We start from the raw sequence: 12,496 nt of genomic DNA, 5'->3' as shown, positions 1-12,496 counted from the left end.
TCCTCTTCTACCTCATTTTGTGATTCTGAACTGTAATGTATGTTCTAATTTTATTAAGAGTTACTGTTCTTGAATTTAAGCTCTCCTGTAAAAGAAGGTAATTAAATCAGTTCTTAACCCACAATGGTGTTGTGAATACACTACATGGTGTCAGAAGCGGTTGATATCTCCCCTTTTCCATCGCCATCTGCAGAAAATAAGTGCTGCAGTTATACAGAAGAGGATTCGAGGATTGTGATGGATACGATGCATTCAGCTGTCACGCCGAAATTTAACTGGGAGGCCCAGGATCTCGTTGAGGAATGGCGCACGTTTATACAACACGTGGAATTCTGGAGAAAGGGCCCATTGAGCAAAAATAAGGAAGAGGAACATTGTAATTACCTGATGATATGGATTGGCGACAAGGGAAGAGATATCTATTCAACGTGGAACCTGTCAGAGGAAGATAGTAAAAAATTCTCAGTGATAAACAGGTCCAGTCCAAAGACTATTTCTACCTACGTAGCTATTAATAGCTACCTAGGTATTTAGCTACCAAAAGTAGGTACTTTTACCTACTTTTTACCTGTATTTAAAAATAGAAATAATGATAATAAAGGCGCATCTTTAAAACCGGTCAGACTTGTTGTTTATATTGTTGTGCACTTCCGAGGCAAAATTTGGGGGACATAGTCGTGAACTTTAAAAGGGCGTAGAGAAAATGTATGAAGAACCATCCCTAAAGTATATACCCATGGCTCCTTGAAGGTACGTTTTTAGAAAAAACATAATTGCAAGAAATATTAGTCTTTTTGTCATCTCCCTCGGGAGATGACACATTAAGATTGTATGCCGGAAGTGAGTCCTAGTGTAAGCCTCCATTAATCTTTCGGGAGTCCTCGATGTTTTACAGAGTTCCAAGTAGCCTGTAAACTGGTTTTCTTTTAGAAGAACTAGCTTAGGAGTTTGGGGTGCAAGATGTTTCGGGACCGCGACGTTTCGGGACCTAGGTAATACGACGATTCGGGACTAGCGATAAGACGGTTCGGGACTTGCGGCAAGACGTTTCGGGACTTGGGTTAAATTTTTCGCGATTTCAATAAATACTGAAATAAATAACATATTTAGCTAAAATTATTTATTTTATTTATTTATTTTATTAATGTATCATTAGATAAAATATATGGCAGATACATTAAACTTTATAATATAATTTTTTTTTTATAATTTTATCGCCATAGATACGTTTTCTCTTTATTTAAAAGAATATGTTTATTGTTTATTTGACCTTTTAACAAAAATAAAGACATTAAATTTGTTTTTTTAGAAACATACAAACATACAGTATATATTTATACACATTATAACAATAAATAACAATTAAAATAATAATTTTAATTAATTCCGAATTTAGTACCGTCCTACATTTAGCTCTAAATAAAACAACAGTGTGTGCTTGGGTCATAATTGTTAAAACAACAAAGGATCAAACACCCATATCCCGATTGTTTATTCGGGGGTGTTAATTAGGAGAAAGATAATGAAGAGATCCCCTCCAAGAAGAAGGTCTCATTCCTCATTGAGACACCAAGAGAAGACCAAAGATGTCAGGTTAGTAATTAATTAGACAATTTTAGGTACCTAAAATAAGAAATGTTTCAAGTTTTATGTTTTAAAATGCTGATTTTATTTTAATTTGAGAATCCTACATGTAGCACTATTATCACTGATTATATGTTGTATTGTGCATTATTCATATTATTACATACTATATTTTGTTACAATGTACATGTAAAATGCATTTATAGAACTTTACTTTAAACATATTTCATTGAGTAATTCAATAAGGATTGGGCAACAGACAAGGCCTATGTACACCCTCTCCTTGTATAATAGGTCAAGATACAATAGTAGGTAATAATACATGTACATGATAATCAATATATTAAGATTACAATGAAAAATAAAGATTCACCATCTAGTATTATTTATCAATATTATATTTCTAAAAAGATGACAACCCGTCCCCCTAACTGTATGTATACATATTATTTACATACTGCTCAATCTTAAAGATAATACAATTATTTGGGGGGAAAATTAGGCATTTAATAGAGTATTTAAATCATAACAGTGTCCCTAATTTAGTCTCTTGGAAGATTTAATCAATTCTTGTACATGTAAAAATATTTTGCAATTTGTTTGATAAGAGTATAAACAATTTCCTCTTAGAAGAGTGTCGAGTTCAAATACAACATCAATATCATTTAATTTTTTTACCAATAAGTTTCTTTCAACATTATGATGGGCAGTTTATAAAATAATGTGATATAATAGTAGTATTCAGCTTATTCTTAGTAAATGTTTATATATACTTCCTCAATTTACACATGGTTTATAATTGCTAACATGTAAAATAAAAAAAATAATAATTTAAAGAAGTACCACGTGTACCATAATGCAAAAAGCCAGTGAATATATACATTTACAAAAAATATAGTAATATTCCAAAATATATATTTACTGAAAAGATACTATACATGTCATTAAGTTAAACAAAATATATACAAAATTGACAAAATTACAAATATAATAGCAATATTAAATTAATACTGAATTAATAATTAATTAATTTGGATAAGGTTATATAAAAATAGTTTATTTTAATTTTGTTGTTCATTGTAATGTATGAAGAGTAGATTATCAACTGGTACATATTTAGTATGAATTCAGAGAGAGAGAGAGAGAGAGAGAGAGAGAGAGAGAGAGAGAGAGAGAGAGAGAGAGAGAATTTAACAAATGATTAGGAAATAATAATAATTATATAAAATATAAGTTGTTAACCCAGTGTACGAAGAATTCCCTATAATAATATCATAATAATCTAAAATTCCATTGAAAACCTCTTCGAGTTTCTTATGAAGGTATGTAAATGACTAATAAATGAAAAAAAAATTATCCAGACTTAATGAATCAACACCATATAATATGTTTTCTATATTGTTGGTATGCATTATGGTATAATTGGTATGTTATTCTCATTCATGTATTTAATCAGTTTTCAATTCTATTACCATAATTGTATAATTTATATTTATTTTTCTGGATAGGAATGGTAAAGTTTAAGTTTTTAAAAGTTTGTAATGTAGGGTAGTTTCTACAATCATCAGATAAATTTTTCCACAAGGATAGTGTGCATGGTACAAAGCTATTGTAGTATGACACGTACTGTTCTAATGATTGGGATTCGATATGAATCACATACTTTCATTTTTATATCAACAGTATAATTATAACATCCATTTTAAACATTGATTTTTATTTCACAGACAACTGCATTTTATGCAACAAGACTGTTGCCCCCGACAAGAGGCCATCCAGTGTGAGGGGTGTGAACTATGGCAACACAGGACATGTGACACTGGTAAATTATGGAAATATATATGCTTAAATTTTTATTTTAAAGTACCACTATACTATTAGTAAGAACAATTATTAATAAAAATGGAAAAGAATAAAAAGAATACTATATAGTAAAATTAATTCTTTTATTGATATTACAGGAATCAGTCGAGACCAGTATCGGCGAATAGTGAGAGAAGAAGAAGACCTCAACTGGGTTTGTGTTGGGTGCCTGCCAGATTCCACTCATGCAGAGGAGATTCAGGTATATATTTAATGTATATATATTAATGTAAATATATATATGTTCTTATCAAGTCAAGAAAATTTAAAACATATTTGTTAATTAAAATCCTAAACTTGGAATGCATAAAATTGAAAATTATTGATAAAAACCTTAAATGACAACAATTGCATCTTAAATTCCATTTCAGGAACACTCAGCAGATGATTCTCAAGACACTTCCACTGTTCAAGAAGATGACACAACTTTGGTATATATTAATTTTAAATTCAATATATCATTTACTCTTATTTAAGAACTTTGGTAAATATTTATTATTTATATATTTTATAATTGTCTTTCACTGGATACAGGCCTTGTATCGCAAAGTCCAGGAGTTTAAAGTCTACAGGTAAATTTATTTCAATGCTTCCTACTTCAATTTTTTCTAGAAGTAGTGGACCAGTGGACCATTAAAATGTGGAGTGTTGTGTTGATTGACTGACTGTGGAAATCATCAGAAAATGTGTTGTGTTGTGTTGTGGTGATTGACTGACTGGGGAAACCTTTGTTGTTAATTGTTTAATTCATATTTTTATGTTATCAACATGTGTTGTATTCATGTGGTAAATTATAAAATTCAATGACTGTATGTATGTTTTATGCAGTGTATAATATGTGATTGTGATTGATAGAAAATTTATGAATGTGTATGTACATGTATGTATGTATGAAATAAAATAAACCACATTTGATGACTCATTTGTTTTTTTTTTATTATTTAAATTATTAGAGTTCAGCTGGATGACAAAGCTAAAGGTATCTTATGGTCTGCATTTGAGTCTCAGATGCTCACATCAATGTTTGAGAAGTTGAATATAAAAATGACAATGTCCTAAAAAAAATGACGTTATTCTGAAAATGTTGAATGACAAAAGTGCTTTGATATTAAGAAAGAAAAATCCTAACTTGTATTATTTGTCAATGTATGATGGTACGTGTTCCCAATAAATAAATAATAAAGGGGGGCTGCTTAAATTGAAAGTGAATCAAATTTTAATGATGAAATATTTGTGGGTATATTAAATTTAATTTAATTGAAGAAAAATGAGTGGAAAAAGTTTATAAACACACCCTGTACACAAAAAAACTGTCATACACAAGTCAATAACAACAAGATATATGTGAATTTACCTAATCAAGAAGCGTAAGATTATTTTTCTTAATTACATGTATATAACTAAATATTTTGATAATAATTCTGAAGGTAACGAAGGAGATATAGAGATATTACTATGCGTATATATATTACGCATATTACATACTACGTCCTATTCGAATGATCGAAGACGGTCGGTCAATCTTCTAAATATACTGTGCATATATTTATCATTAACATGATTAATTTACGCCAAATATATATTTTTCTGGTATCAAACAAAGAAATAATACGTGTGTAAAGCTAAAAAATTACATTAATACATTTCCTGATCAAAATATTACGAAGTCCCGAAACGTGTTACCTGAAGTCCCGAAACGTCTTAACCCAAGTCCCGAAACGTGTTGACAGGTCCCGAAACGTCGCGGTCCCGAAACATCCAGATCTACTTTCGGTTTAGGCCTATTTGAAAGCCAAGGAAAATTTAGAAAAGAAGTACGATGCTTATAAGGACAAACACCACCAAATGTTTTCCCATAGACTTCCATACAAACTTTAGCCCCTCTCACTGATACATGTATTGAATTTCGGGCAAATGACCTTTTTGTCGTGAAAGTTCGAGATATTGGAAAACAAAAAATGCCAGAAAAAATATACCGTGCCGTTGCACTTTTACTTTCAATTTCCATTTGTTTACAACTAGGTGCGTTTGACACCAAATGAAAATCTCTAACAAAAGTGCATCCCTCCCTTCAAATTTTTACCTGTAACTCCTATATACCTCAAAGAAACCCAAGTCTTGATATGAGATTTTTATCAACTTTATTTCACTTGTCAAATACATAACAAGTCTTTTCTCTTATTGACCAATCAGCTAGCATTTTCTCCTCCGCACAACTTTGGGTGTCCAAAATGTCTGCGCCCATGTATTTGTTTATGTAGGGGTTTTTCCTATAGAGTAAAAGAAACATTTATAAAAAGTGGTCAATTTAGTTAATTTAGAACACATATTCATTGCTTATCTCACCTCTTGAATATTGGGACTGACAGTCTAAGCTTAAGTACACTATTGGCTGTTACATTTCACACCCCAGTCAATCAGACCAACATCTGTGAAACAGAAAAGATGTCTATAAATTGAAGCATTTTTCTATTTTTCTTTCAAACTTTTAAAATAAAATGATTAATGTAGCATATGTTTTGCTTGTTTTTCTTATTATCTCTAATAATTTCTCAAGGTAGATCATGTTAATCATTCAGGGTAGCAGGTACCCGTTGTTAATGAAAAATGAAGAAAATCAGCAGGTTTTTCTAAGAAAAAGCTGGGTTATGGAAAGAGTGAAAACTAATGTAGATAAAATAATCAATGGAAAGAAAGAGAATTATATCTAGTTTAAATGTACATAAGATTAACACAAATTCTATCAGCAGTGGGTTGCTGGCATCAGAGAATCAAATACATCCCCACTGAAAATTTTGTAATTTTGAAGGGGGGTGACCTACATTTTAGCCAATTTTCATGAACATTTCATGTAATTGATGTTAAATATGTATATTCTCATAAAAGGCAAATATATTTATTTGCATATCATTTCTTATTATTGACATAATTAATAAATTGATTAAATGCCAAGGGCAGATAAATCATATTGTCTGACTGAATACAGTGCTCAATTGTACGCAAAGTGTTTAAATAACTGCAGTTCTGAGGAAATTTATTTTCTGATAATCTATAAAAAGTTCTAAATAACTTAAATATTAAGAGATTAACTAGATTTTCTAATAAAACCATACCTTGGAACTCTTAATGAAAGCAAAGGGATCATCCCGAGAGTGTCCATGTGTTGTTCATTGTAAGAGGGTAGGGTTCATTAATCTCTTCCTTCTTGATAATGCATTGCTGAAATACATTTTATTTTATTAAAACATAGTGATAAATGCATCTAGTAGCTTACATAATAATTTTTTAGTATTTACACCATCTTCTGAATTTTTTTTAAGCATTTGTGATGTAATACCTTTAAAATAATCATGTTAAAATAGAATTTACTCAGATAATTATTTTAAAAAATATCAAAGAAATTGAAAAAAATAACTGCAGATAAACCTGGCTCTTGTTATTCAAATAAACCAAATTTAAACAAAATTCCTTCATTTTTCAGCATGATTAGAGCACAAAATTACCCCCCCCCCCCTTTTCAGTAGAATATCAAGATTGGATATGGCAAGGAGGAGGGATATTCAGACACCTTTTTCATAATTTTTTCAGTTATAATTTTGCATATTTATTGCATTTTCAATGTATTTTCTGCAAAAATATATTGTACTGTAATTTCAATTAAATTTCCTACAAGTAATCTCTAAGTTTCACCAAAAGTATAACTTTTATTTCAAGCCAGCACTGATTACATGACTGAAACTGGCTTTTCTGCTGGAATATGTCCCTTATGTAAAAACAAAGTAATGTAATTAGTTAACAGCAGTCAAATTTTGTTATAAATTATTCAATCAACTCTGATTAACACAAATTCGAAAGAGGATTACTCAACCTGTTCCAGTGTCTGCACTCATAAAATACATGGATTTAAATGAATTTCTCAAACTGCGAGGGGGATATTCATATGTTTTGTGTATTGATGATGCCCATAAATATTAATATTGTATTATTTACAATATTCACAGTAAATTTCGGTATAAATATTTATTTAAAATTATTTACATGAACATTTATTGAAAATATGAGAGCTAGGGCAAAAATTTTGGCATTTTTTCACTATGTGCAGTCCCCATTGTGAGCCTCAATTTACCCAAACCCTCTAATTTTTAAACAAATTGTCAAAACTAATTAAAATATAATCCCAATGTCAAAAAAATAGGAACTGATTGATTTTTTGGCTGTAATCAATTTTTATCCATGAAATCATACCTATTCTATAGGACAAACACCACCAAATGTTTTCCCATAGACTTCCATACAAACTTTAGCCCCTCTCACTGATACATGTATTGAATTTCGGGCAAATGACCTTTTTGTCGTGAAAGTTCGAGATATTGGAAAACAAAAAATGCCAGAAAAAATATACCGTGCCGTTGCACTTTTACTTTCAATTTCCATTTGTTTACAACTAGGTGCGTTTGACACCAACTGAAAATCTCTAACAAAAGTGCATCCCTCCCTTCAAATTTTTACCTGTAACTCCTATATACCTCAAAGAAACCCAAGTCTTGATATGAGATTTTTATCAACTTTATTTCACTTGTCAAATACATAACAAGTCTTTTCTCTTATTGACCAATCAGCTAGCATTTTCTCCTCCGCACAACTTTGGGTGTCCAAAATGTCTGCGCCCATGTATTTGTTTATGTAGGGGTTTTTCCATAAATATCTATAGTTTCAGTGTGTTGTATATATATATTTAGCACTGGTTCTCTGCCCCTGATTCCAGTCGCTGTCGCTAGGAATTACAAGTTGGTTTTTTAGGGCGCTTGTGCCCGTTAACCAATGTCAGGGTACCAGTCTATATATATATTGATCCTCAATACTATGCCTTATTAAGGTCATTGGCAACGAAGGGTTTCCGGAGAAAAAAGGTTTATACCCAGGTTTTTTTCTTTTATAAAAATAGTCATTGAGAGTGATCTCCTGTATGGAATTCTCTAGGCACTGAAAACAAAGAAAGCATATGTAACAGACTGAGAGGTAAACAAAAGCACGTGTGTTTTTTTATCGGATATATTCAACTCTACAGTAATAAAAGAAAAGCAGCGATGGGTTTGTTTACATTGTGTTGAGGGGGCAGACAGTTAACAGGTCGTCATTTAGAATAGGTAAATGATTGCTGGGAACTGCAAATGTGTGAAATAATTATGCTGAAAGTGTTGATAGCTAGGTGGACCGAATGAGAACGATTCCATAGGTTATGTGAATGATGCACCATTAAAAAGTTACTATAAATCCTTGCAAAAATGTTTTTTGACAGTTCGTTTCCAATTAAGTAAATTATAGAATAGAAACAAACAACCACTCTCTTGATCATTATGAATATTGATTAGATGTTATTACAGTAAAGGGAAGTAACTCAAAATTAAAGAATTTCTGAGTTTTGTTTCAATATTCGCATTTTCAGCCAAATTATATGCATGTCATCGGAAATAAGGTTTCAACAATGTGTTTTATGTATAAACCTTATGAAATAAATGGGTTTTAGAGAAAACGTATGGTTAAAAATAATATAGGCCCATTTTATCAACTTTTTACATAGGAAATGCATTGAAAATTGTAAAAACATTGATTTGACAAAATCGTTAAAGGAAGGCTGGCATGATGGGTAAAAAGGACCTGAATTGAACATGTTTGGTACCATTAAACCTGTTCAAAAAATCTTGAAAAATTCTATACGAAAACCAGAAACGTTGCCAATGTCCTTAAATTGGTAAGCCACACAAGGAGAATTGACAATGACGTGATTTCTAAATTTGTTGACGCGAAGGGAAAACTGGTTCTCGCACAAAAGAACAAGCTTACAATTAGATTCTGCAAAAAATGAAAGAAGAGTGGTCAACGCTAATTTTATGTAAATTTTTTAGTCTGTAATTGGATTTATTAAATTAATTCCTGTCAAACTTTAATGATAAGCTGCTTTTAAATGAATGATAATTATTGTTGATAATTCCGTATTGTGTTAAGAAAATATAGTTCAAGGAAAGTATTTGAATTTAATTAAATTGTAAACACCCAGAAGCACAAAGACCGCTAGAATGAAATTTCACCAAAAATCGACTTGGGTGCTCTCGCAGACATCCATGCTTTCCATATATATACTGCGGCCAAAAGAAACTGCGTACTTTACTGTGGAGTTTGCTGAATAAGTCATTTGGGAACTTCAGGTATAATAATCCAAATATTCATTGCATTAAAATATTTCCCTTTCTGTTTTATTTCTTCGAAATTTTTGATACCAAAGAGATGACATTTCAGGCTTTCTGGAAAGCCAAACTTGTTACCACTTACCTTCCTTCCTAAGCTCTCAGAAAATTGAACTGGATGTAGTCAATAGTGCATAATTGATAAGTTAGGATGCGGATGAGATTGCATTCTCCGGTTTCTGTGCAATAAGTACGATAACACGTACGGGTCATAAAGGGTGCTTTAAAAATCTCTGAAAAAAATGAGAGCGAACTCTCTTTTTTAACTTTATTCAATTTTTGGTGTACAAAACAATTATAAACAATGTAATAACATATAATTATACTACAAAGTGCATGAAGTGAACAGTAAAGACCTAAATACATTCGTTTTTTCCTTTTTTTTTTGGGGGGGGGGGGGGTTAAGTATATATTAAGTAAATGAAGACTCTACATTAACATGCATGCCTTCAATTTCCAATATAGGATATGTCGCAAAAAGCATATTTTGGGAGTTCAATATTCTCTAAATTTCAGATTCTTCAAAATGGCATCGTGTAGTTGCAAGAAACACACAGATTTCTGCGAAGGAAAAACAGAAATTCATATTTATAAAATATCGAGTAGGAAGTTTAGAAAAGTCATAATTGATACTCTTCTTGAGAAAGGTCTTTTGCTGAAATCTTCAAGATATTTGTGTTCCGGGTGCGCAGATTACTGTGAATGTAACTTAATTTCAGATTCTCCCTCTACATTATCACAAGACTCTGTTGTTGACACTGTAGTAAGTTTAATAAAAGAAAAACAAATAACTGGTGTTGTGAGATGTGTATTGTTTTATTATGTATATAATTAGTAACATTAAGTTATCTTTATCTTTCATCTATATGAAAGATGGCATCCTTATGCGAAAATGGCGACCACCTGACGCTTCTCCAGATGAAGTGTGGCGTGTTGTTCACCAGATAGTGGTCCCAGCTGCTTATCATCGAGATGTCATGAGTTTAGCTCACGATACACCTATGGCAGGTCATTTAGGTATCAATAAGACTTATAATAGGATTTTGAGTCATTTTTATTGGCCTAAGCTAAGAAAGGATGTTTCGAAGTTTTGCAAGTCATGCCATGTATATCAGATGGTAGGTAATCCAAATCAGAAGATACCATCTGCTCCTCTCCAACCCATTCCAGCTTTTAGAGAACCGTTTAGTCGAGTGTTGGTGGATTGTGTAGGACCTTTGCCTAGGACTAGAACTGGAAACCAGTATTTACTTACCATTATGTGTACATCCACTCGGTTTCCTGAAGCCATACCTCTTAGGAATATAAAGGCAAAGAGCATAGTTAAGGCCCTAACCAAGTTTTTCAGTTTTGTAGGAGCACCCAAGGCAATTCAGTCGGATCAAGGCTCAAATTTTATGTCGGGGTTGTTCCAGCAAGTCATGCATGAGTTGGGTATTAGACAGTATAGATCAACTGCTTATCATCCTGAGTCCCAGGGGGCGCTAGAACGTTTTCACCAGACCTTAAAAACGATGCTGAAGACCTATTGTTGCCAGTATGAAAAAGACTGGGATGAAGGGGTTCATCTTGTACTATTTGCTGCACGAGAGGCAGTCCAGGAGTCTCTTGGGTTTAGTCCTTTTGAATTGGTGTTCGGTCATACAGTTAGAGGTCCTTTGAAATTGTTGAAGGAAAAGTGGCTGACTGAGACTAGTGATCTTAATCTTTTAGATTATGTGTCTGATTTCAAAGAAAAACTTTACAATGCTTGTAAATTAGCACAAGAAAATTTGAAGAGTTCTCAGTTGAAAATGAAAATGTGGTATGACAAAGATGCCAGAAATAGGGTGTTTAAGCCAGGTGATAAGGTTCTTGTATTTTTACCTATCCCTGGTCATCCTTTACAGGCCAGATTTTATGGCCCTTATGAAATTGAAAGCAAGATCAGTGATGTAAACTATGTAGTTAAGACACCAGGTCGACGTAAAGAGAAACGGGTTTGTCACATTAACATGTTAAAAGAGTATTTTGAAAGGTGTGACCGAAATTCTGTAAAACAAGTTTCCACTTTAGCCAATGCTAAGACTGTTCAAAATTGTATTGAAAGTGATACAAATGTAGAAATGAATGAGAAAGATTGTAATCAGAGTGTCCGCTTGAAAAATTCAGAAATTTTGGCTGATTTTGATGCCAAACTTGGACATTTGAACATTCACCAAAAAGAACAAGTTAAAAACTTGATGAATGAGTATCATCAAATCTTTTCGGATGTTCCAAAGAAAACTAATGCAGCTTGTCATGATGTCATAGTGAGTGACGTTCTGCCTATCAAACAACATCCGTACCGTCTGAATCCAATAAAATTGCAGTACCTAAGAAGGGAAGTGCAGTACATGTTGGACAATGACATTGTTGAACCTAGTAAAAGTGATTGGAGCTCACCATGTATTCTTGTACCAAAACAAGACGGTTCGTACCGATTATGTACAGACTTTAGAAAGGTGAATTCTGTTACCAAAACTGATTCATACCCAATACCTAGAATCGATGACTGTATTGACAATATTGGAAACGCGAAATTTGTCAGTAAATTTGACCTGTTGAAAGGCTACTGGCAAGTACCGTTAACAGAAAGAGCAAAAGAAATATCTGCTTTTGCTACACCAGATGGACTTTACCAGTATAAAGTAATGCCTTTTGGCATGAAAAACGCACCGGCTACATTCCAAAGGATGATTCACTCCCTTCTTCAAGACCTTGAAGGATGCGAGGCCTACATTGATGATGTCATCATATACAGTGACACATGGGACGAACATCTT

The 12,496-nt window shown here is 32.3% G+C and overlaps 1 long non-coding RNA gene across 1 annotated transcript; it reads right to left on the bottom strand.

Annotated features, from left to right (window-relative positions):
• Positions 1-5,636: 5,636 nt before the first annotated feature.
• Positions 5,637-7,894, bottom strand: LOC134228338 (uncharacterized). The gene is made up of 4 exons (XR_009990159.1): positions 7,693-7,894; positions 6,561-6,666; positions 5,794-5,876; positions 5,637-5,717 (listed from the first exon to the last, which is right to left on the bottom strand). It is a non-coding gene; the product is annotated as an uncharacterized LOC134228338 (long non-coding RNA).
• Between the last annotated feature and the right edge of the window lie 4,602 nt (positions 7,895-12,496).

This window comes from Saccostrea cucullata, unplaced genomic scaffold (assembly GCF_032062105.1).
Source record: "Saccostrea cucullata isolate Sc308-1 unplaced genomic scaffold, CSIRO_AGI_Scuc_v1 ctg15179, whole genome shotgun sequence".
Classification (NCBI taxonomy): Eukaryota; Metazoa; Mollusca; class Bivalvia; order Ostreida; family Ostreidae; genus Saccostrea; species Saccostrea cuccullata.
This window is presented reverse-complemented; position numbering and strand designations above follow the sequence as displayed.